The following is a 24,273-nucleotide window of genomic DNA, read 5'->3' as shown; positions in this document are numbered from 1 at the left end:
GCTCTTCACAACAGGCTTGAGCAGTTAAGTAAACTGAAACTCAGAGAGTCATTCAGTTAGGAAATACTAGGGCTGGATTTGAAATCAAAACCAGCATTCTTGAGAGGACTGCGCAGGATGACGGAGTAGAAAGGCCCTGAGCTCTCCTCCTCTCAGAGGCACACCAAAATTACAACTATGTGCAGAACACCCATTGATGAAAAAGACCAGAACCTACCAAAAAAGATCTTTTACAACTAAATATATCAAGAAGGAACCACAATGAGATGAGTAGGGTGAGCAGAACTGTGATATAGTCAAATTTCATAACCCCAGGTGGATGACCCACAACCAGGAGAATAATAACAATTGCAGAGTTTCTCCCAAATGAGTGAGCTCCCTAGCCCAGGAGTCCTGCACCAGGAAGACAAGCCCCCAGAGCATCTGGCTTTGAAGGCCAGCAGGGTTTACTTTCGGGAGTCCCAGAGGGCTGAGGGAAATAAAGACTTCACCCTCTAGGGGCTCACACAAAATCTGACGCCCTCCTCGACCCAAGGCAGAGGCACTAATTTGAGAGGGGCCTGGGTCAGACCTACCTACTAATCTTGGAGAGCCTTGCAGAAAGGCAGGAGGCAAGTGCAGCTCACCCTGGGGATATAGACACTGTAGGCAGCCATTTTTGGGAACTCGTTCTACCATGTGGACACTGGTGCTGGCAGGCACCACTGTGGAATCCTCCCTCCAGCTTTTTAGCCCCAGGACCCACCCCACCCTTGCCCAATACTCTGTACACACCAGTGCTGAGACACCCTCAGGCCAAGTAACTAACAAAAACACGATAGTCCAAAGCCTGTTGGATGCAGCAAAAGTAGTTCTAACAGGGAAGTCTATAACAATACAATCTTACCTCAGGAAACAAGAAAAATCACAAACAATCTAACCTTACACCTAAAGCAATTATAGAAAGAACAAACAAAACCCAAACTTAGTAGAAGGAAAGAAATCATAGAGATCAGAGAAGAAATAAATGAATTAGAGATGAAGAAAACAATGGAAAAGATCAATGAAACTAAAAGCTGGTTCTTTGAGACGATGAACAAAACTGATAAACCTTTAGCCAGACTCATCAAGAAAAAAAGGGAGAGGACACAAATCAAAATTAGAAATGAAAAAAGTTACAACTGACACCACAGAAATACAAAGGATCATAAGAGACTACTACAAACTATATGCCAATAAAATGTACAACCTTGGGCTTCCCTGGTGGCACAGTGGTTGAGAATCCGCCTGCCGACGCAGGGGAAATGGGTTCGTGCCCTGGTCTGGGAAGATCCCACATACCATGGAGCGGCTAGGCCCGGGAGCCATGGCCACTGAGCCTGCGCATCCAGAGTCTGTGCTCCGCAACGGGAGAGGCCACGATAGTGAGAGGCCCACATACCACAAGAAAAAAAAAGACAACCTAGAAGAAATGGACAAATTCTTAGAAAGATACAACATTCCAAGACTGAACCAGGAAGAAATAGAAAATATTAATAGACAAATCGTAAGTACTAAAATTGAAACTGTGATTTTAAAACTTCCAACAAACAAAAGTCCAGGACCAGATGGCTTCACAGGCAAATTCTATCAAACATTTAGAGAAGAGCTAACACTCATCCTTCTCAAACTCTTCCAAAAAACTGAATAGGAAGGAACACTTCAAAACTCATTCTATGAGGCCACCATCATCACCCTGATACCAAAACCAGACAAAGATATCACACACAAAAAAAATTACAGGCCAATATCACTGATGAACATAGACACAAAAATACTCAACAAAATACTAGCAAACTGAATCCAACAGTATAGTACAAGGATCATACACCACGATCAAGTGGGATTTATCCCAGGGAAGCAAGGATTCTTCAATATCTGCAAATCAATCACTGTAATACACCACATTAACAAACTGAAGAATAAAAACCATATGATCATCTCAATAGATGCAGAAAAAGCTTCTGACAAAATTCAACACGCATTTATGAAGAAAACTCTCCAGAAAGTGGGCATAGAGGGAAACTACCTCAACATAATAAAGGCCATATATGAAAAACCCACAGCAAACATCATTCTCAATGGTGAAAAACTAAAAGCATTTCCTCTAAGATCAGGAACAAGACAGGTGTCCACTATTGCCACTATTATTCAACATAGTATTGGAAATCCTATGGCATGGAAATCCTAAGGCATGGCAGTCAGAGAAGAAAAAGAAAAGGAATACAAATTGGAAAAGAAGAAGTAAAACTGTCACTGTTTGCAGATGACATAATACGAAACACAGAAAATCCTAAAGATGCCACCAGAAAACTACTGGAGCTAATCAGTGAATTTGGTAAAGTTGCTGGATACAAAATTAATGCACAGAAATCTCTTGCATTCCTATACACTAACAATGAAAGATCAGAAAGAGAAATTAAGGAAACAATCCTATATCCCATTACACCAAAAAGAATAAAATACCTAGCAATAAACCTACCTAAGGAGGCAAAAGACCTGTATACAGAAAACTTTAAGATACTGATGAAAGAAATCAAAGACGACACAGATGGAGAGATATACCATGTTCTTGGATTGGAAGAATCAACATTGTGAAAATGACTATACTACCAAAGCAATCTACAGATTCAATGCAATCCCTATCAAATTACCAAAGGCATTTTTCACAGAACTGGAAAAAATTTTTTTAATTTGTATGGAAACACAAAAGACCCCGAATAGCCAAACAATCTTTTTTCTTTCTTTCTTTTTTTTTTTTTTTGCAGTACACGGGCCTCTCACTGTTGTGGCCTCTCCTGTTGTGGAACACAGGCTCCACATGCGCAGGCTCAGCGGCCATGGCCTACGGGCCCAGCCGCTCTGCGGCATGTGGTATCTTCCCGGACCGGGGCATGAACCCGTGTCCCCTGCATCGGCAGGAGGACTCTCAACCACTGTGCGACCAGGGAACGCCCAAACAATCTTGAGAGAGAAAAATGGAGCTTGAGGAGTCAGACTCCCTGACTTCAGACTACACTACAAAGCTACAGTAATCAAGAGAGTATGGTACTGGCACAAAAATAGAACAACATAGAAAGCCCAGGAAGATGGCAGAAGAGTAAGACATGGAGATCACCTTCCTCCCCACAGATACATCAGAAATACATCTACACGTGGAACAACTCCTACAGAACACCTACTGAACGCTGGCAGAAGACCTCAGACCTCCCAAAAGGCAAGAAACTCCCCAGGTACCTAGGTAGGGCAAAAGAGAAAAGAATAAATAGAGACAAAAGAATAGGGACGGGACCTGCACCAGTGGGAGGGAGCTGTGAAGGAGGAAAGGTTACCACACACTAGGAGCACCTTTAGGGGCAGAGACTGTGGGTGGCGGAGCAGGGAAGCTTTGGAGCCGCGGAGGACAGCACAGCAATAGGGGTGCGGAGGGCAAAGCGGAGAGATTCCCACACAGAGGATCAGAGCGGACCCGGCACTCACTAGCCTGAGAGGCATGTCTGCTCACTGGGGCTGGGAGCTGAGTGCAGGGAGAGGACTGGCGGCATGAACACAGCCTGAAGGGGTTAGTGCACCACGCCTAGCCGGGAGGGAGTCTGGGGAAAAGTCTGGACCTGCAGAAGAGGCAAGAGACTTTTTCTTCCCTCTTTGCTTCCTGGTGCGCGAGGAGAGGGGATTAAGAACGCTGCTTAAAGGAGCTCCAGAGACGGGCGCGAGCTGCAACTAACAGCATGGACCCCAGAGACGGGCATGAGATGCTAAGGTTGCTGCTGCCGCCACAAAAAAGCCTGTGTGCAAGCACAGGTCGCTGAACACACCTCCCTTGCCGGGAGTCTGTGCAGTCCGCCACTGCCGGGGTCCCGGGATCCTGTGATGGCTTCCCCGGGAGGGCACACGGCGGACTTCAGGCTGGTGCGGCATCCTGCCGCCACAGACTCACCCTGCATCGTGCCCCTCCCTCGGCCCACCTTAGTGAGCCAGAGCCCCCGAATCAGCGGCTCTTTTACCCCGTCCTGTCTGAGAGAAGAACAGACGCCCTCTGGCGACCTACACACAGAGGCGGGTCCAAATCCAAAGCTGAGCCCCGGGAGCTGTGCGAACAAAGAAGAGAAAGGGAAATCTCTCCCAGTAGCCTCATGAGGAGCGGATTAAATCTCCACAATCAACTTGATGTATGCTGCATCTGTGGAATACCTGAATAGACAACAAATCATCCCAAATTCAGATAGTGGACTTTGAGAGCAAGATCTATTATTTTTTCCCCTTTTCCTCTTTTTGGAAGTGTGTATGTTTATGCTTCTGTGTGAGATTTTGTATGTATAGCTTCGCATTCACCATTTGTCCTAGGGTTCTATCCGTCCATTGTTGTTGTTGTTTTACTTTAAAACATGTTTTTTCTTAATAATTATTTTTTATTTTAATAACTTTATTTTATTTTATCTTACTTTATTTTCTTTTCTCTTCCTTCCATCCTTCCATCCTTCCTTCCTTTCTATTTATTTCTACTTTTTCTCCCTTTTATTCTGAGCCATGTGGATAAAACGCTCTTGGTGCTGCAGCCAGGAGTCAGTGCTGTGCCTCTAAAGTGGGAGACCCAACTTCAGGACAAGGGTCCACAAGAGACCTCCCAGATCCACGTAATATCAAACAGCGAAAATCTCATAGAGATCTCCATCTCAACAACAACACCCAGCTTCGCTCAACGACCAGCAAGCTACAGTGCTGGACAACCCTATGCCAAACAACTAGCAAGACAGGAACACAACCCCACCCATTAGCAGAGAGGCTGCCTAAAATCATAATAAGTCCACAGACACCCCAAAACACACCAACAGATGTGGACCTGCCCACCAGAAAGATAAGATCCAGCCTCATCCACCATAAAACAGGCACTACTCCCCTCCACCAGGAAGCCTACACAACCCACTGAACCAACTTTAGCCACTGGGGAGAGACACCAAAAACAACAGGAACTATGAACCTGCAGCCTGCAAAAAGGAGACCACAAACACAGTAAGATAAGCAAAATGAGAAGACAGAAAAACACACAGCAGGTGAAGGAGCAAGATAAAAAGCCACCAGACCTAACAAATGAAGAGGAAATAGGCAGTCTACCTGAAAAAGAATTCAGAATAATGATAGTAAATATGATCCAAAATCTTGGAAATAGAATAGAGAAAATGCAAGAAACATTTAACAAGGACCTAGAAGTACTAAAGATGAAACAAGCAACAATGAACAACACAATAAATGAAATTAAAAATACTCAATAGCAGAATAACTGAGGCAGAAGAACGGATAAGTGACGTAGAAGATAAAATAGTGGAAATAACTACTGCAGAGCAGAATAGAGAAAAAAAAAAGAAAAGAACTGAGGACAGTCTCCGAGACCTCTGGGACAACATTAAACCACCAACATTCGAATTATAGGGGTTCCAGAAGAAGAAGAGAAAAAGAAAGGGACTGAGAAAATATTTGAAGAGATTATAGCTGAAAACTTCCCTGATATGGGAAAGGAAATAGTTAATCAAGTCCAGGAAGCACAGAGTCCCATACAGGATAAATCCAAGGAGAAATACGCCAAGACACATATTAATCAAACTGTCAAAAATTAAACACAGGGCCTCCCTGGTGGCGCAAGTGGTTGAGAGTCCGCCTGCCGATGCAGGGGATGCGGGTTCGTGCCCCGGTCTGGGAGGATCCCATGTGCCGCGGAGCGGCTGGGCCCGTGAGCCATGGCCGCTGGGCCTGCGCGTCCGGAGCCTGCGCGTCCGGAGCCTGTGCTCCGCAACGGGGGAGGCCACAACAGTGAGAGGCCCGCATATCGCAAAAAAAAAAAAAAAAAAAAAAATTAAACACAAAGAAAACATATTAAAAGCAGCAAGGGAAAAACAACAAATAACACACAAGGGAATCCCCATAAGGTTAACAGCCTATCTTTCAGCAGAAACACTGCAAGCCAGAAGGGACTGGCAGGACATATTTAAAGTGATGAAGGAGAAAAACCTACAACCAAGATTACTCTACCCAGCAAGGATCTCATTCAGATTTGATGGAGAAATTAAAAACTTTATAGACAAGCAAAAGCTAAGAGAGTTCAGCACCACCAAACCAGCTTTACAGCAAATGCTAAAGGATCTTCTCTAGGCAAGAAACACAAGAGAAGGAAAAGACCTACAATAACAAACCCAAAACAATTAAGAAAATGGGAATAGGAACATACATATCGATAATTACCTTAAATGTAAACTGATTAAATGCTCCCACCAAAAGACACAGACTGGCTGAATGGACCCATTCACAAAAACAAGACCCATATATATGCTGTCTACAAGAGACCCACTTCAGACCTACAGACACATACAGACTGAAAGTAAGGGGATGGAAAAAGATATTCCATGCAAATGGAAACCAAAAGAAAGCTGGAGTAGCAATTCTCGTATCAGACAAAATAGAGTTTAAAATAAAGACTATTACAAAAGACAAAGAAGGACACTACATAATGATCAAGGGATGGATCCAAGAAGAAGATATAACAATTGTAAATATTTATGCACCCAACATAGGAGCACCTCAATACATAAGGCAAATACTAACAGCCATAAAAGGGGAAATCGACAGTAACACATTCATAGTAGGGAACTTCAACACCCCACTTTCACCAATGGACAGATCATCCAAAATGAAAATAAATAAGGAAACACAAGCTTTAAATGATACATTAAACAAGATGGACTTAATTGATATTTATAGGACATTCCATCCAGAAACAACAGAATACACATTTTTCTCAAGTGCTCATGGAACATTCTCCAGGATAGATCATATCTTCAGTCACAAATCAAGCCTTGGTAAATTTAAGAAAATTGAAATTGTATCAACTATCTTTTCCGAGCACAACGCTATGAGACTAGATATCAATTACAGGAAAAGATCTGTAAAAAAATACAAAAACATGGAGGCTAAACAATACACTACTTAATAACAGAGTGATCACTGAAGAAATCAAAGAGGAAATCAGAAAATACCTAGAAAGAAATGACAATGGAGGCACGATGGCCCAAAACCTATGGGATGCAGCAAAAGAAGTTCTAAGAGGCACGTTTATCGCAATACAATCCTACCTTAAGAAACAGGAAACATCTCGAATAAACAACCTAACCTTGCACCTAAAGCAATCAGATAAAGAACAAAAAAAGCCCAAAAGTTGACAGAAGGAAAGAAATCATAAAAATGAGATCAGAAATAAATGAAAAAGAAATGAAGGAAACGATAGCAAAGATCAATAAAACTAAAAGCTGGTTCTTTGAGAAGATAAACAAAATTGATAAACCATTAGCCAGAGTCATCAAAAATAAAAGGGAGAAGACTCAAATCAATAGAATTAGAAATGAAACAGGAGAAGTAACAAGTGACACTGCAGAAATACAAAAGATCATGAGAGATTACTACAAGCAACTCTATGCCAATAAAATGGACAACCTGGAAGAAATGGACAAATTCTTACAAATGCACAAACTGCCAAGCCGGAATCAGGAAGAAATAGAAAATATGAACATGTCAATCACAAGCACTGAAATTGAAACTGTGATTAAAAATCTTCCAACAAACAAAAGCCCAGGACCAGATGGCTTCACAGGCGAATTCTATCAAGCATTTAGAGAAGAGCTAACACCTATCCTTCTCAAACTCTTCCAAAATATAGCAGAGGGAGGAACACTCCCAAACTCATTCTACGAGGCCACCATCACCTTGATACCAAAACCAGACAAGGATGTCACAAAGAAAGAAAACTACAGGCCAATATCACTGATGAACATATATGCAAAAATCCTCAACAAAATATTAGCAAACAGAATCCAACAGCACATTAAAAGGATCATACAGCATAATCAAGTGGGGTTTATTCCAGGAATGCAAGGGTTCTTCAATATACGAAAATCAATCAACGTGATACACCATATTAACAAAGTGAAGGAGAAAAACCATACAATCATCTCAATAGATGCAGAGAAAGCTTTCAACAAAATTCAACACCCATTTATGATAAAATCCCTGCAGAAAGTAGGCATAGAGGGAACTTTCCTCAACATCATAAAGGCCATATATGACAAATCCACAGGCAACATCGTCCTCAATGGTGAAAAGCTGAAAGCATTTCCACTAAGATCAGGAACAAGACAAGGTTGCCCACTCTCACCACTCTTATTCAACATAGTTTTGGAAGTTTTACCCACAGCAATCCAAGAAGAAAAGGAAATAAAAGGAATCCAAATCAGAAAAGAAGAAGTAAAGCTGTCACCGTTTGCAGATGACATGATACTCTACATAGAGAATCCTAAAGATGCTACCAGAAAACTACTAGAGCTAATCAATGAATTTGGTAAAGTAGCAGGATACAAAATTAATGCACATAAATCTGTGGCATTCCTGTACACTAATGATGAAAAATCTGAAAGTGAAATCAAGAACACACTCCCATTTACCATTGCAACAAAAAGAATAAAATATCTAGGAATAAACCTACCTAAGGAGACAAAAGACCTGTATGCAGAAAATTATAAGACACTGATGAAAGAAATTAAAGATGATACATATAGGTGGAGAGACATACCATGTTCCTGATTTGGAAGAATCAATATGGTGAAAATGACTCTACTACCCAAAGCAATCTACAAACTCAACGCAATCCCTATCAAAATACCACTGGCATTTTTCATAGAACTAGAAAAAGCAATTTCAAAATTTGTATGGAAACACAAAAGACCCTGAATAGCCAAAGCAATCTTGAGAACGAAAAACGGAGCTGGAGGAATCAGGCTCTCTGACTTCAGACTATACTACAAAGCTACAGTAATCAAGACAGTATGGTACTGGCACAAAAACAGAAAGATAGATCAATGGAACAGGATAGAAAGCCCAGAGATAAACCCACGGACATATGGTCACCTTATCTTTGATAAAGGAGGCAGGAATGTACAGTGGAGAAAGGACAGCCTCTTCAATAAGTGGTGTTGGGAAAACTGGACAGGTACATGTAGAAGTATGAGATTAGATCACTCCCTAACACCATACACAAAAATAAGCTCAAAATGGATTAAAGACCTAAATGTAAGGCCAGAAACTATCAAACTCTTAGAGGAAAACATAGGCACAACACTCTATGACATAAATCAGAGCAAGATCCTTTTTGACCCACCTCCTAGAGAAATGGAAATAAAAACAAAAATAAACAAATGGGACCTAATGAAACTTCAAAGCTTTTGCACAGCAAAGGAAACCATAAACAAGACCAAAAGACAACCCTCAGAATGGGAGAAAATATTTGCAAGTGAAGCAACTGACAACGGATTAATCTCCAAAATTTATAAGCAGCTCATGCAGCTCAATAGCAAAAAAAAAAAAAAAAAAACACCCAATCCAGAAATGGGCAGAAGACTAAATACACATTTCTCCGAAGAAGATATACAGACTGCCAACAAACACATGAAAGAATGCTCAACATCATTAATCATTAGAGAAATGCAAATCAAAACTACAATGAGATATCATCTCACACCAGTCAGAATGGCCATCATCAAAAAATCTAGAAACAATAAATGCTGGAGAGGGTGTGGAGAAAAGGGAACACTCTTGCACTGCTGGTGGGAATGTGAATTGGTACAGCCACTATGGAGAACAGTATGGAGATTCCTTAAAAAACTACAAATAGAACTACAATATGACCCAGCAATCCCACTACTGGGTATATACCCTGACAAAACCATAATTCAAAAAGAGTCATGTACCAAAATGTTCATTGCAGCTCTATTTACAATAGCCCCAAGATGGAAACAACCTAAGTGTCCATCATCGGATGAATGGATAAAGAAGATGTGGCACATATATAAAATGGAATATTACTCAGCCATAAAAAAAACGAAATTGAGCTATTTGTAATGAGGTGGATGGACCTAGAGTGTGTCATACAGTGTGAAGTCAGAAAGAGAAAGACAAATACCGTATGCTAACACATATATATGGAATTTAAGAAAAAATATGTCATGAAGAACCTAGGGGTAAGAAAGGAATACAGACACAGCCCTACAAGAGAATGGACTTGCGGATATGGGGAGGGGGAAGGGTAAGCTGTGACAAAGCGAGAGAGAGACATGGACATCTATACACTACCAAACGTAAAATAGGTAGCTAGTGGGAAGCAGCCGCATAGCACAGGGAGATCAGCTTGGTGCTTTGTGACCATCTGGAGGGGTGGGATAGGGAGGGTGGGATGGAGGGAGACACAAGAGCGAAGATATATGGGAACAGATGTATATGTATAACTGCTTCACTTTGTTATACAGCAGAAAATAAAACTAAAAAAAAGAAATTAAAGACACACAAAAAATATACATATATCTTCCAACAAACAAAAGCCTACGACCAGACGGTTTCACAGGCGAATTCTATCAAACATTTAGAGAAGAGTTAACACCTATCCTTCTCAAACTCTTCCAAAATATAGCAGAGGGAGGAACACTCCCAAACTCATTCTACAAGGCCACCATCACCCTGATACCAAAACCCAACAAGGATGTCACAAAGAAAGAAAACTACAGGCCAATATCACTGATGAACATAGATGCAAAAATCCTCAACAAAATACTAGCAAACAGAATCCAACAACACATTAAAAGGATCATACACCATGCTCAAGTGGGGTTTATTCCAGGAATGCAAGGGTTCTTCAATATACGAAAATCAATCAACGTGATACACCATATTAACAAATTGAAGGAGAAAAACCATACGATCATCTCAATAGATGCAGAGAAAGCTTTCAACAAAATTCAACACCCATTTATGATAAAAAAAAAAAACCCTGCAGAAAGTAGGCATAGAGGGAACTTTCCTCAACATCATAAAGGCCATATATGACAAATCCACAGGCAACATCGTCCTCAATGGTGAAAAGCTGAAAGCATTTCCACTAAGATCAGGAACAAGACAAGGTTGCCCACTCTCACCACTCTTATTCAACATAGTTTTGGAAGTTTTAGCCACAGCAATCTGAGAAGAAAAGGAAATAAAAGGAATCCAAATCAGAAAAGAAGAAGTAAAGCTGTCACTGTTTGCAGATGACATGATACTCTACACAGAGAATCCTAAAGATGCTACCAGAAAACTACTAGAGCTAATCAATGAATTTGGTAAAGTAGCAGGATACAAAATTAATGCACATAAATCTGTGGCATTCCTGTACACTAATGATGAAAAATCTGAAAGTGAAATCAAGAACACACTCCCATTTACCATTGCAACAAAAAGAATAAAATATCTAGGAATAAACCTACCTAAGGAGACAAAAGACCTGTATGCAGAAAATTATAAGACACTGATGAAAGAAATTAAAGATGATACAAATAGATGGAGAGAGATAGCATGTTCTTGGATTGGAAGAATCAACATTGTGAAAATGACTCTACTACCCAAAGCAATCTACAGATTCAATGCAATCCCTATCAAAATACCACTGGCAATTTTCACAGAACTAGAAGAAAAATTTTCAAAATTTGTATGGAAACACAAAAGACCCCGAACAGCCAAAGCAATCTTGAGAACAAAAAACGGAGCTGGAGGAATCAGGCTCTCTGACTTCAGACTATACTACAAAGCTACAGTAATCAAGACAGTATGGTACTGGCACAGAAACAGAAAGATAGATGAATGGAACAGGATAGAAAGCCCAGAGATAAACCCACGGACATATAGTCACCTTATCTTTGATAAAGGAGGCAGGAATGTACAGTGGAGAAAGGACAGCCTCTTCAATAAGTGGTGTTGGGAAAACTGGACAGGTACATGTAGAAGTATGAGATTAGATCACTCCCTAACACCATACACAAAAGTAATCTCAAAATGGATTAAAGACCTAAATGTAAGGCCAGAAACTATCAAACTCTTAGAGGAAAACATAGGCACAACACTCTATGACATAAATCAGAGCAAGATCCTTTTTGACCCACCTCCTAGAGAAATGGAAATAAAAACAAAAATAAACAAATGGGACCTAATGAAAGTTCAAAGCTTTTGCACAGCAAAGGAAACAAAATAAGACCAAAAGAGAACCCTCAGAATGGGAGAAAATATTTGCCAATGAAGCAACTGGCAAAGGATTAATCTCCAAAATTTACAAGCAGCTCATGCAGCTCAATAACAAAAAAAACAACCCAATCCAAAAATGGGTAGAAGACCTAAATAGACATTTCTCCGAAGAAGATATAAAGACTGCCAAGAAACACATGAAAGCATGTTCAACATCATTAATCATTAGGGAAATGCAAATCAAAACTACAATGAGATATCATCTCTCACCAGTCAGAATGACCATCATCAAAAAATCTAGGGCCTCCCTGGTGGCGCAGTGGTTAAGAGTCCGCCTGCCGATGCAGGGGATACGGGTTCGTGCCCCAGTCTGGGAGGATCCCATATGCCGCGGAGCGGCTGGGCCCGTGAGCCATGGCCGCTGGGCCTGCGCATCCGGAGCCTGTGCTCCGCAACGGGAGAGGCCACAACAGTGAGAGGCCCGCATACCGCAAAAAGAAGGAAAAAAAAAAAAATCTAGAAACAGTAAATGCTGGAAAGGGTGTGGAGAAAAGGGAACACTCTTGCACTGCTGGTGGGAATGTGAATTGGTACAGCCACTATGGAGAACGGTATGGAGGTTCCTTAAAAAACTACAAATAGAGCTACCATATGACCCAGCAATCCCACTACTGGGTATATACCCTGACAAAACCATAATTCAAAAAGAGTCATGTACCAAAATGTTCATTGCAGCTCTGTTTACAATAGCCCGGAGATGGAAACAACCTAAGTGTCCGTCATTAGATGAATGGATTAAGAAGATGTGGCACATATATACAATGGAATATTACTCAGCCATAAAAAGAAATGAAATTGAGCTATTTGTAATGAGGTGTATGGACCTAGAGTCTGTCATACAGAGTGAAGTAAGTCAGAAAGAGAAAGACAAATACTGTATGCTAACATATATATATGGAATTTAAGAAAAAAAATGTCATGAAGAACCTAGGGGTAAGACAGGAATAAAGACACAGACCTACTAGAGAATGGACTTGAGGATATGGGGAGGGGGAAGGGTAAGCTGTGACAAAGTGAGAGAGTGGCATGGACATATATACACTACCAAACGTAAAACAGATATCTAGTGTGAAGCAGCCACATAGCACAGGGAGATCAGTTCTGTGCTTTGTGACCACCTAGAGGGGTGGGATAGGGAGGTTGGGAGGGATGGAGATGCAAGAGGGAAGCAATATGGGAACATATGTATAACTGATTCACTTTGTTATAGAGCAGAAACTAACACACCATTGTAAATCAATTATATTCCAATAAAGATGTTAAAAAAGATAGAAAGCCCAGAAATAAACCCACGCACCTATGGTTAATTAATGTACGACAAAGAGGCAAGAATACTCAATGTAGATAAGACGATCTCTTCAATAAGTGGTGCTGGGAAAACTGGACAGCTACATATAAAATAATGAAATAAGAACATTCTCTCACACCATACATAAACTCAAAATGTATCAAAGACCTAAATGTAATGCCATACACTATAAAACTCTTAGACGAACACCTAAGGCAGAATACTCTTTGTCATAAATTTCAGCAGTATCTTTTTTGATCCACCTCCAAGAGTAATGAAAATAAAAACAAATACAAATGGGACCTAAGTAAACTTAAAAGCGTCTGCACAGAAAAGGAAATCAAAACTAAAACAAAAAGAAAACCCACAAAGTGGCAGAAAATATTTGCAAAAGAATCGACCAAGATGCGATTAATCTCCAAAATATACAAACAGCTCGTGCAGCTCAATATCAAAAAAACAAACAACCCAATCAAGTTATGGGCAGAAGATCTAAATAGACATTTCTCCAAAGAGGACATACAGATGGCCAAAAAGAACATGAAAAGATACTTAACATCACTAATTATCAGTGAAGTGCAAATCAAAACTACAATAAGGTATCACCTCACACTGGTCAGAATGGCCATGGTCAAAAAGTCTACAAACAATGCATGATGGAGAGGGTGTGGACAAAAGGGAACCCTGCTACACTGTTGGGGTGGGAGGGATGTAAATTTGTGCAATCACTAAGGAGAATAGCATGGAGGTTCCTTAAAAAACTAAAAATAGTGTTATCAGATAGTCCAGCAATCCCACTCGTGGGCATATATCTAGAGAAAACCATAATTAGAAAAGATATATGCACCCCAATGTTCATTACAGGACTATATACAATAGCCAAGACATGGAAGCAACCTAGATGTCCATCGACAAATGAATGGATAATGAAGATATGGTACAAATATACAATGGAATATTACTCAAACCATAAAAAAGAATGAAATAATGCCATTTTGCAGCAACATGGATGGACCTAGAGATTATCATACTAAGTGAAGTAAGTCAAACAGAGAAAGACAAATATATGATATCACTTATATGTGGAATCTAATTTTTAAAAATGATACAAATGAACTTATTTACAAAACAGAAACAGACTTACAGATATAAAAAACGAACTTATGGTTACCAAAGCAGAAACGTGAAGGGGGAGGGATAAATCAGGAGCTTGGGATTAACATACACATACTACTGTATATAAGATAGATAACTAACAAGGACCCACTGTCTAGCACAGGAAACTCTACTCAATATTCTGTGATAACCTATATGAGAAAAGAATCTGAAAAGTAATGAATATATGTATACATATAACTTAATCACTCTGCTGTTCACCTGAAACTAACCCAACATTGTAAACAAACTATAATGCAATAAACTTTTTTAAAAAGACACACTGTAACTAAAATGGCAAAAATTAAAGGTAAAAAGAGAATATTAAAAGAAGCAAGGGAAAAGCAACACATTACATACAAGGGAACCCCCATAACACTATCAGCTGATTTTTCCACATAAACTCTGTAGGCCAGAAGGGATTGGCACAATATATTTTAAAGTGATGAAAGGAAAAACCGAGAATACTCTACCAAGCAAAGCTCTCATTCATATTTGATGGAGAGATCCACAGCTTCAAAAACAGGCAAAAGCTAAAAGAGTTCAGCACCACCAAACCACCTTTACAAGAAATGTTAAAGGAACTTCTCTAAGTAAAAAAGAAAAGGACACAACAAGAAACATGAAAACCATGAAAGGAAAAAGCTCACTGGTAAAGGCAAACATATAGTAAAGGTAGGAAATCATCCATGCAAAAAGCTAGTAGGAAAGTTAAAAGACAAAAGTAGAAAAATCATCTATATCCACAATAAGCAGTTAAGAGATATACAAAACAATTATATGTAAAATATGATATCAAAAAGAGTAATTTTGTGGGGAGGAGAGTACAAATGCAGGATTGTTAAAATGCATTTGAAATTAAGAGATCAGCAACTTACAACAATCACATGTATATATAGATTGCTATATATAAACCTCATGTTAGCCATAAACCAAAAATTGATAATATATATACACACAAAAAAGGAATCTATGCATAACACTGAAGATAGTCATCCAATCACAAGAGAACAAAAGAAGAAGAAAGGAATAAAAAAAGACCTAAAAAAACAACCCCAAAACAATTAACAAATTGGCAATGAGAACATACATATCAATAATTATTTTAAATGTAAATGGACTAAATGTTCCAATCAAAAGACATGAAGTAGATGAATGGATACAAAAACAAGACCTGTATATATGCTATCTACAAGAGACTCACTTCAGATCTGAAAGTGAGGGGACGGAAAAAAAGCATTCCATGCAAATTGAAATCAAAAGAAAGCTGGGGTAGGAATACTTATATCAGAAAAAAGATAGACTTTAAAATAAGGACTGTTAAAAGACATAAAGAAACACATTACACAATGATGAAGGGCTCAATCCAAGAAGAAAATATAACAACTGTAAATACATATGCACCCAACATAGGAGCACCTAAACATAAAACAAGTATTAACAGATATAATGGGAGAAATCACCAGTAACACAGGAATAGTTGGGGACTTTAAAATGCTACTTAGGGCTTCCCTGGTGGTGCAGTGGTTGAGAATCTGCCTGCCAATGCAGGGGACACGGGTTCAAGCCATGGTCTGGGAAGATCCCACATGCCACGGAGCAACTAGGCCCATGAGCCACAACTACTGAGCCTGCGCGTCTGGAGCCTGTGCTCTACAACAAGAGAGGCCGCGATAGTGAAAGGCCCATGCACCACAATGAAGAGTGGCCCCCACTTGCCGCAACTAGAGAAAGCCCTCACACAGAAATGAAGACCCAACACAGCCAAAAATTAATTAATTAATTAATTTAAAAAAATACGCTACTTACATCAATGGACAGATTATCCAGAGGAAATCAATAAGGAAACACTGGCCTCAAATAACACATTAGATCAGACAGACTTAATCAATATATAGAGAGAGCATTCCATCCAAAAGCAGTAGAATACATATTCTTTTCAAGTGCACATGGAACATTTTCCAGGATAGATCACATGCTAGGCCACAAGTCTCAGTAAACTTAAGAAAACTGAAATCATATCAAGCTGCTTTTCTGACCACAACACCCACACACAATGTGACTAGAAATTGACTACAGAAAAAAAACTGCAAAAGACACAAACATGTGGAAGCTAAACAATATGCCACTAAACAACTAATGGATCACTGAAGAAATCAAAGAGGAAATAAAAAAATATCAGGAGACAAATGAAAACAAAAACACAACAATCCAAAATCTATGGGACACGGCAAAAGAAATTCTAAGAGGGAAGTTTATAGCAATAAAAGCTTACCTCAGGAAACAAGAAAAATCTCAAATTAACAACATAAACTTACATCTAAAAGAGCTAGACAAAGAAGGACAAACAAAACTCAAAGGTAGTAGAAGGAAAGAAATCATAAAGATCAGAGCAGAAATAGAGACTAAAAAAAAAACAATTGAAAAGATCAATGAAACTAAGAGCTGGTTCTTTTAAAAGATAAAGGAAATTGATAAACCTTTAGCCAGACTCATGAAGAAAAAAGAGGGTGCAAATCAATAAAATCAGGAATGAAAAAGGAGAAGTTACAATCAACACCACAGAAATACAAAGAATCATAAGAAAGTACTATGAACAACTATATGCCAGTAAAATGGACAATCTAGAAGAAATGAAAAAATCCTAGAAACATATAATCTCCTGAACTAAAAAGAAAGAGAAAACAGGAACAGACCAATTACCGGTAATGGAACTGAATCAGTAATTTAAAAAGCTCCCAGCAAACGAATGTCCAGGGCCAGAGAGCTTCACAGGTAAATTCTACCAAACATTTAGAGAAGAGTTAACAACCATCCTCCTTAAACTATTCCAAAAAGTAGCAGAGGAAGGAATGCTTTTGAACTCATTCTATGAGGCCAGCAACAGCCTGACACCAAAACCAGATAAACACATCATAAAAAAAGGAAATTGCAAGGCCAATATCACTGATGAACACAGATGCAAAAATCCTCAACAAAATATTAGCAAACCCAATCCAGCAAAACAGCAAAAGGATCATACACCATGACCAAGTGGGATTTAACCCAGGGATGCAAGGATTTTTCAATATCTGCAAATCAATCAATGTGACACACGACATTAACAAATTAAAGAATAAAAACCACATGATCATCTCAGTAGATGAAGAAAATGCTTTTTTTTTTTTTTTTTTTGTGGTACACAGGCCTCTCACTGTTGTGGCCTCTCCCGTTGTGGAGCACAGGCTCTGGACGTGCAGGCTCATTGGCCACAGCTCACGGGCCTAGCTGCTCTGCGGCATGTGGGATCTTCCTGGACCAGGGCACGAACCCATGTCCCCTGCATCGGCAGGCAGACTCTCAACCACTGCACCACCAGGGAAGCCCAGAAAACACATTTTAAAAGTACAGCATCTATTTATGATAAAAACTCTCCAGAAAGTTGGCAAAGGGAGAACATACGTCAACATAATAAAGGCCATATACAACAAACCCACAGCTAACATCATACTCAACAGTGAAAAGCAGAAAGCATTTCTTCTAAGATCAGGGACAAGTCAAGGATGCCCACTCTCACCACTTTTATTCAACATAGTATTGGCAATCTTAGCCACAGCAATCATACAAGAAAAAGAAATAAAAGGAATCCAAATTGGAAAAGAAGCAAAACTCACTGTTTGCAGGTGACACGATGCTATACACAGAAAATCCTAAAGACACCATCAAAAAACTACTAGAGCTCATCAATGAATATGGTAAAATTACAGGATACAAAATTAGTATAGAAATTGGTTGCTTTTCTATACACTAACAATGAACTATCAGAAAGAGAAATTAAGGAAACAATCCCATTTATAATCATATCAAAAGGAATAAAATACGTAGGAATAAATCTCCCTAAGGAAGTATCATAAAAGACCTTGGAAAACTATAACACACTGATGAAGAGATTGAAGATGACACAAACAGATGGAAAGATATATTGTGTTCATGTTTTGGAAGAATTAATATTGTTAAAATGACCATACTACCCACCCAAGGAAATCTACTGTTCAGTGCAATCCCTATCAAAATATCCATGACTTTTTTACAGAAATAGAACAAAAAATTTTTAAATTTGTATGGAAACACAAAAGGCCCCAAATAGCCAAAACGGTCTTGATAAAGAAGAATAGAACTGGAGGAATCTCACACCCTAACTTCAGACTATACTACAAAGCTACAGAAATCAAAACAGTATGGCACTGGCACAAAAACAGACACACAGATCAATGGAACAGAATACAGAGCCCAGAAAAAAATCCATGCACTTACAGTCAATTAATCTATGACAAGGAAGGCAAGCATACACAATGAAGAAAAGACAGTCTGCTCAGTAAGTAGTGCTGGGAAAACTGGACAGCAACATGTAAAACAATGAGATTAGAACATTTCCTCACACTATTACAAAAATGAGCTCAAAATTGATTAAAGACCTAAACATAAGATTGGAAACAATAAACACCTAGAAGAAAACATAGGCAGAACACTCTTTGAGATAAACTGTAGCAATATTTTTTTGGATCTGTCTCCTAAAGCAAAGAAAACAAAAGCAAAAATAAATAAATGGGAACTAATTAAACTTAAAAGCTTTTGCACAGCAAAGGAAACCATTGATAAAACGAAAAGACAACTGACGGAATGGGAGAAAATATTTGAAAATTATATGACCAATAAGGGGTTAATATCCAAAATATATAAACAGCTTATACAACTCAACATCAAAAAAAACAAAATCTGAATAAAAATGGGCAGAAAACCTAAATAGACTTTTTTCCAAAGAAGACATACACATGGGCAACAGGTACATGAAAAGATGCTCAATTTCATTAATCATCAGGGAAATGCAAATTAAAACCACAATGAGATATCACTTCATACCTGTCAGAATCGCGATCATCAAAAAGAATACAAATAACAAATATTGGCAAGGATGTGGACAAAAGGGACACCCTCATGCACTCTTTGTGAGAATGTAAATTGGTGCAGTCACTGTAGAAAACAGTATATCAAAAAACTAAAAATAGAACTGTCATATGACCCAGCAATTCCACTTTTGGGTATTTATCCCCCCAAAAATGAAAACACTAATTCAAAAAGATTCATGCATCCCAATGTTCAAAGCAGCATTATTTATGATTGCCAAAATATGGAAGCAACCAAAGTATCCAACAACAGATGAATGGATAAAGAAGATGTAGTATATATACATATATATATACATATACATATATATATATACACACACACAATGGAATTCTATACAGCCATAAGAAACAATGCAGTTTTGCCATTTGCAACAACATGGATGGACTTGGAGGGTTTTAGGCTAAGTGAAATAAGTCAGCAGGACTTCCCTGGTGGTCCAGTGGTAAAGAATCTGCCTTCCAATGCAGGGGACCCAGGTTTGATCCTCAGTTGGGGAACTAAGATCCCACATGCCACGGGGCAACTAAGCCCGTGCGCCACAACTACTGAGCTTGTGTGCTTCAATGAGAGAGCTCATGTACCACAAAAACTACAGAGCCCACGTGCCCTGGAGCATGTGCACCACAACTAGAGAGAAGCCCGCACACCACAGTGAAGACCCAACACAGCCAAAATAAATAAAATAAATACATATTAAAAAAAATAAGTCAGAGAAAAATACTGTATAATATCACTTATATATATAATCTAAAAAATAAAATAAAATAAAATAGTGAATATAACAAAAAAGAAACAGACTCACAGATAAACAAACTAGTGGTTACCAGTGGGGAGAGGGGAAGGGGGAGGGGCAAGATAGGGGTAGGGAATTAAGAGGTACAAATTACTATGTATAAAATAAATAAGCTATAAGGATATATTGTACAACACAGGGAATACAGTCAGTGGTTTTTTTTGGTCATCTTTATTTTTTATTTTTTTTTGCTTTATAACAAATTTAATCAGTTATACATATACATATGTTCCCATATCCCCTCCCTTTTGCGTCTCCCTCCCACCCTCCCTATCCCACCCCTCCAGGCGGTCACAAAGCACCCAGTCAGTGTTTTATAACTATAAGTGGAATACAACCTTTAAAAACTGTGAATCACTATATTGTTTACCTGATAGTGTACATCAACTGTACTTCAATAACAATAACAACAACAAAAGAGTGCTCTTACCTCCAAAACACATTATGTATCACAGGACCCCATGGTTCAGCTGAATACCACAAAGTAAGTACACAATGGATGCCTACATTTATCTGATGAATTAAAGCATATTTTTACTAGTCAATTTTCATATAGAATTGACTGGAACCTTTTTTAAGATGAGATTTAAAATTCCAGCTACACTTAGCAAAGATAGACTAATTTGTTAATAATTCCTACTTAGTAGGTTTAAAACTATATAAATATAAGAAAAAATGAATGCCATTATCTCAGTTCTACAAACAGAGAACTATATTGTATGGTGACTTTTATATAAATAGTTCTTATTAGCAGTTTTCTGTCCAAAGCTGAAATACTTTATACTCAAAAGCAGTGGTTGTCAAACCGTAGTGAATATGAGGCTCATTTGAGGAGCCTGTCAAAATGCAGGCTCCTGAGCTAATTACCAAAGCTTCTGATTCAATAGATCTTTAGTGGAGCCCAGGAATCTGGATTCTAAATAGGCACTCTTGTTAATTCTGTGACTGTTGCTCCCTGGAATTACTTAGAAAAACTGCCCTGGAGAAAAGTGCCATATCAAAATTAGCTTATCACTTAGACCCAGAAGAAGAAAGTAAAAATTATCTGGACAAAGGAACACATGATGTTTTCAAAGCAAAAAATAAACCAATGAGAGGAAGTTGTTAGGGAAAGGGGAGATAGCTTTTAATTTTAAGTCACTTTAATACTTCAGCACAATAAAATAAAATGTGACTGTGTTTTCTCTGTACATAAATTTAAATAAATGTAAGATTCTTCCTCTGGAGAAACAGATATTGATGATATTATCTCCTTCAACTTTTGAAAGAAATGCAGATTCTTGTAAGTGATAATCTGCTCAAGATAGGCAGATGTAGTTGAAAAACAAACAAAAAAAGTTAACTTCTCTTAGGGAGCTCAGTGAGACATGGTACATTTTTTGACAACAAACTTGTATACAAGAAGCCTGGTAAAGGTTCTATAATGTTGCGCTGTGCCTGACATACTGCAGGCACAAAATAAGTTTCTTCAGTAAACATAGGCATATGTATACAGCCGACTAGGAACCAACTCATTCTACTAAGGTTAACCTTTTTATTGAATGAAAATCTAAGACGAAGATAAGAATGTTTCCCGAAAAGCATACTGGAGTAAAATAAAACACATCTACACCGAGTGGATGTGTTTTGAAGTGCTAGTTATTGGTTTTCATTCAAGTACCTTCTTTTTTTTTTTTTTTTTTCTTTTTGCGGTATGTGGGCCTCTCACCGTTGTGGTCTCTCCCGTTGCGGAGCACAGGCTCCGGATGCGCAGGCCCAGCGGCCATGGCTCACGGGCCCAGCCGCTCCGTGGCACGTGGGATCCTCCCAGACCGGGGCACGAACCCGTATCCCCTGCATCGGCAGGCGGACTCTCAACCACTGCGCCACCAGGGAGGCCTCAAGTACCTTCTTAAAGGAAAGTCTCAATGACTCTGATGATATTATTTGTGTGTTCTACTTGTATTTTTTTTTTTAATTTTTATTTATTTATTTATGGCTGTGTTGGGTCTTTGTTTCTGTGCGAGGGCTTTCTCTAGTTGTGGCAAGTGGGGGCCACTCCTCATCACGGTGCTCGGGCCTCTCATTATCGCGGCCTCTCTTGTTGCGGAGCACAGGCTCCAGACGCGCAGGCTCAGTAATTGTGGCTCACGGGGCTAGCTGCTCCGCGGCATGTGGGATCTTCCCAGACCAGGGCTCGAACCCATGTCCCCTGCATTGGCAGGTAGATTCTCAACCACTGCACCACCAGGGAAGCCCTCTACTTGTATTTTTAGGTAGACTTTTGCTGAGTGATGAAATAAATTCTCCAAAGCAGTTTTGACTCAGTTCAGTTTTACTCTTTTTTCTTTTTTCTCAGCACCAGAAGCCCTGCTGATGTAATCAGTATTCCTTAGCTAGTGTTACTTGGAACTTCAGGCAATGCAACTTGGCATTTGAAACTCCAGAGACAGATAATTAAAAAAGTTATGTCTCATGCTTTCCAAATATATAATGGTTCCTATTTCATCTATATTAATTAGATTTCAGAAAGTAAGCCTTTGATGACACTGAACAAAATGAAATGAAGATTTGGTGGACATGGTTAAAACAGATAGCCAAAGACATCAGCTTTGCAATCTGGGTAACACCCGATTAACTAGATGTTTACTGTCTCAGCTTCTTAATCTGGGGAACACGAATTTGAGTGAGAAAAGGAATTGCATTCTTATTTTCACCAATCTCTATCAGAATGTATTTCTTTCAATAATGAATACAGTCAACCAGCCACAGTAATAATAACAATTGGGACTCTGTCACCAAACGAAATCACAGATTTTTTAATGTTACAATTGTTGCACATATCTCAAATTATTGTGAATCATCATCTCTACTCCAAAATTACCATAATTATAAATTTACTGTTTATTTGGGTTTTCTACCTCAACAAGTAGGAAGGTTCTTAAGGTAACCTGGTTTAAAAAGTAAAGTTATTACTTAGTAATGAAATTTTAATTTCTTATAATGAACCCATAAAGTTTAGTTTTTCTACTTCTTTCTCTTCATTTTAGTGAGATACATTTCATGTATAATCATATATTTCAGCAATGTAGGTAGCCATCTTTATTGGGAGGAAGCTAGACTAAGTCATCTAAAATTTGCAAAGGGGTTCTGTTCTCTTTACCCACTAACACTTTCATTTTTTAAAAATTTAGGCATGAAATAAGCAACATTAAAAGCAAAATAGAGAAGGGGGACCAAGATGGTAGAGTAAGAGGATGTGGAGCTCACCTCCCTCCACTAAAACACATCAAAAATACCTCTATATGTAGAATAATTCTCATGCAAAACTAACTGGAAACTGGCAGAAAAACTCCTATACAACCAAGGCTGCAAGAAAGATACTTACATAATTGGGTAGAATGGAAGAAAAACATTGGGTTGAGACCTGTGCCCCTGGGAGGGGACTAAGAGGAAAATGGAGATTACACAGGCAGACGCTCACCTTTGGGAGTAAGATGGAAGAGCCACGACTGGGCGTCCCAATCCTGGGGTCCTACATGGAGGAGACAATCCCGCTTGGCTGCTTGGAGAAACGCTAGGACAGACAGAAAAGCTGGAGAAGCCTAGACTCCACTCGTGAGGAGTGCACAAGGGCTGGCTTGCCAACAGACAGAGCTAAGAGAGGTCTGTCTTAGTAGTTGCTATCTCACCACACTCCCCAGTCCAAGCTGAGTGATTGGGGAGTGTGGTGAGGTAGCACCCACTCCACGACACAACTTGGCACTGGACCTAGGGCAGCCAGTTCCTGGGAAAAGACTCAACCTAGGGATGCAGAGGTGAACTGGGGGGCATGGGATGAGGTCCAGGTGGCGCAGCAGCAGCCGTTGTTGGTGCTGACTCAAACAGCACCTCAGAAGCCCAGACTTCTGACAGCAGTGCAGCTGCTAGAATTCCTGTGACCAACACACCA

The 24,273-nt window shown here is 39.2% G+C and overlaps 1 protein-coding gene across 1 annotated transcript in view; it reads right to left on the bottom strand.

The window, feature by feature from the left end:
• The window catches only part of HACD4 (3-hydroxyacyl-CoA dehydratase 4), a 57,147-nt gene that overhangs the window by 4,912 nt on the left and 27,962 nt on the right, over nt 1-24,273 (bottom strand). The gene's annotated exons all lie outside the window — the stretch shown is intronic.

The sequence above is a fragment of the Mesoplodon densirostris genome, chromosome 6 (genome assembly GCF_025265405.1).
Source record: "Mesoplodon densirostris isolate mMesDen1 chromosome 6, mMesDen1 primary haplotype, whole genome shotgun sequence".
Classification (NCBI taxonomy): Eukaryota; Metazoa; Chordata; class Mammalia; order Artiodactyla; family Ziphiidae; genus Mesoplodon; species Mesoplodon densirostris.
The sequence above is the reverse complement of the archived record's forward strand: the minus strand, read 5'-3'. Positions and strand labels throughout refer to the sequence as shown.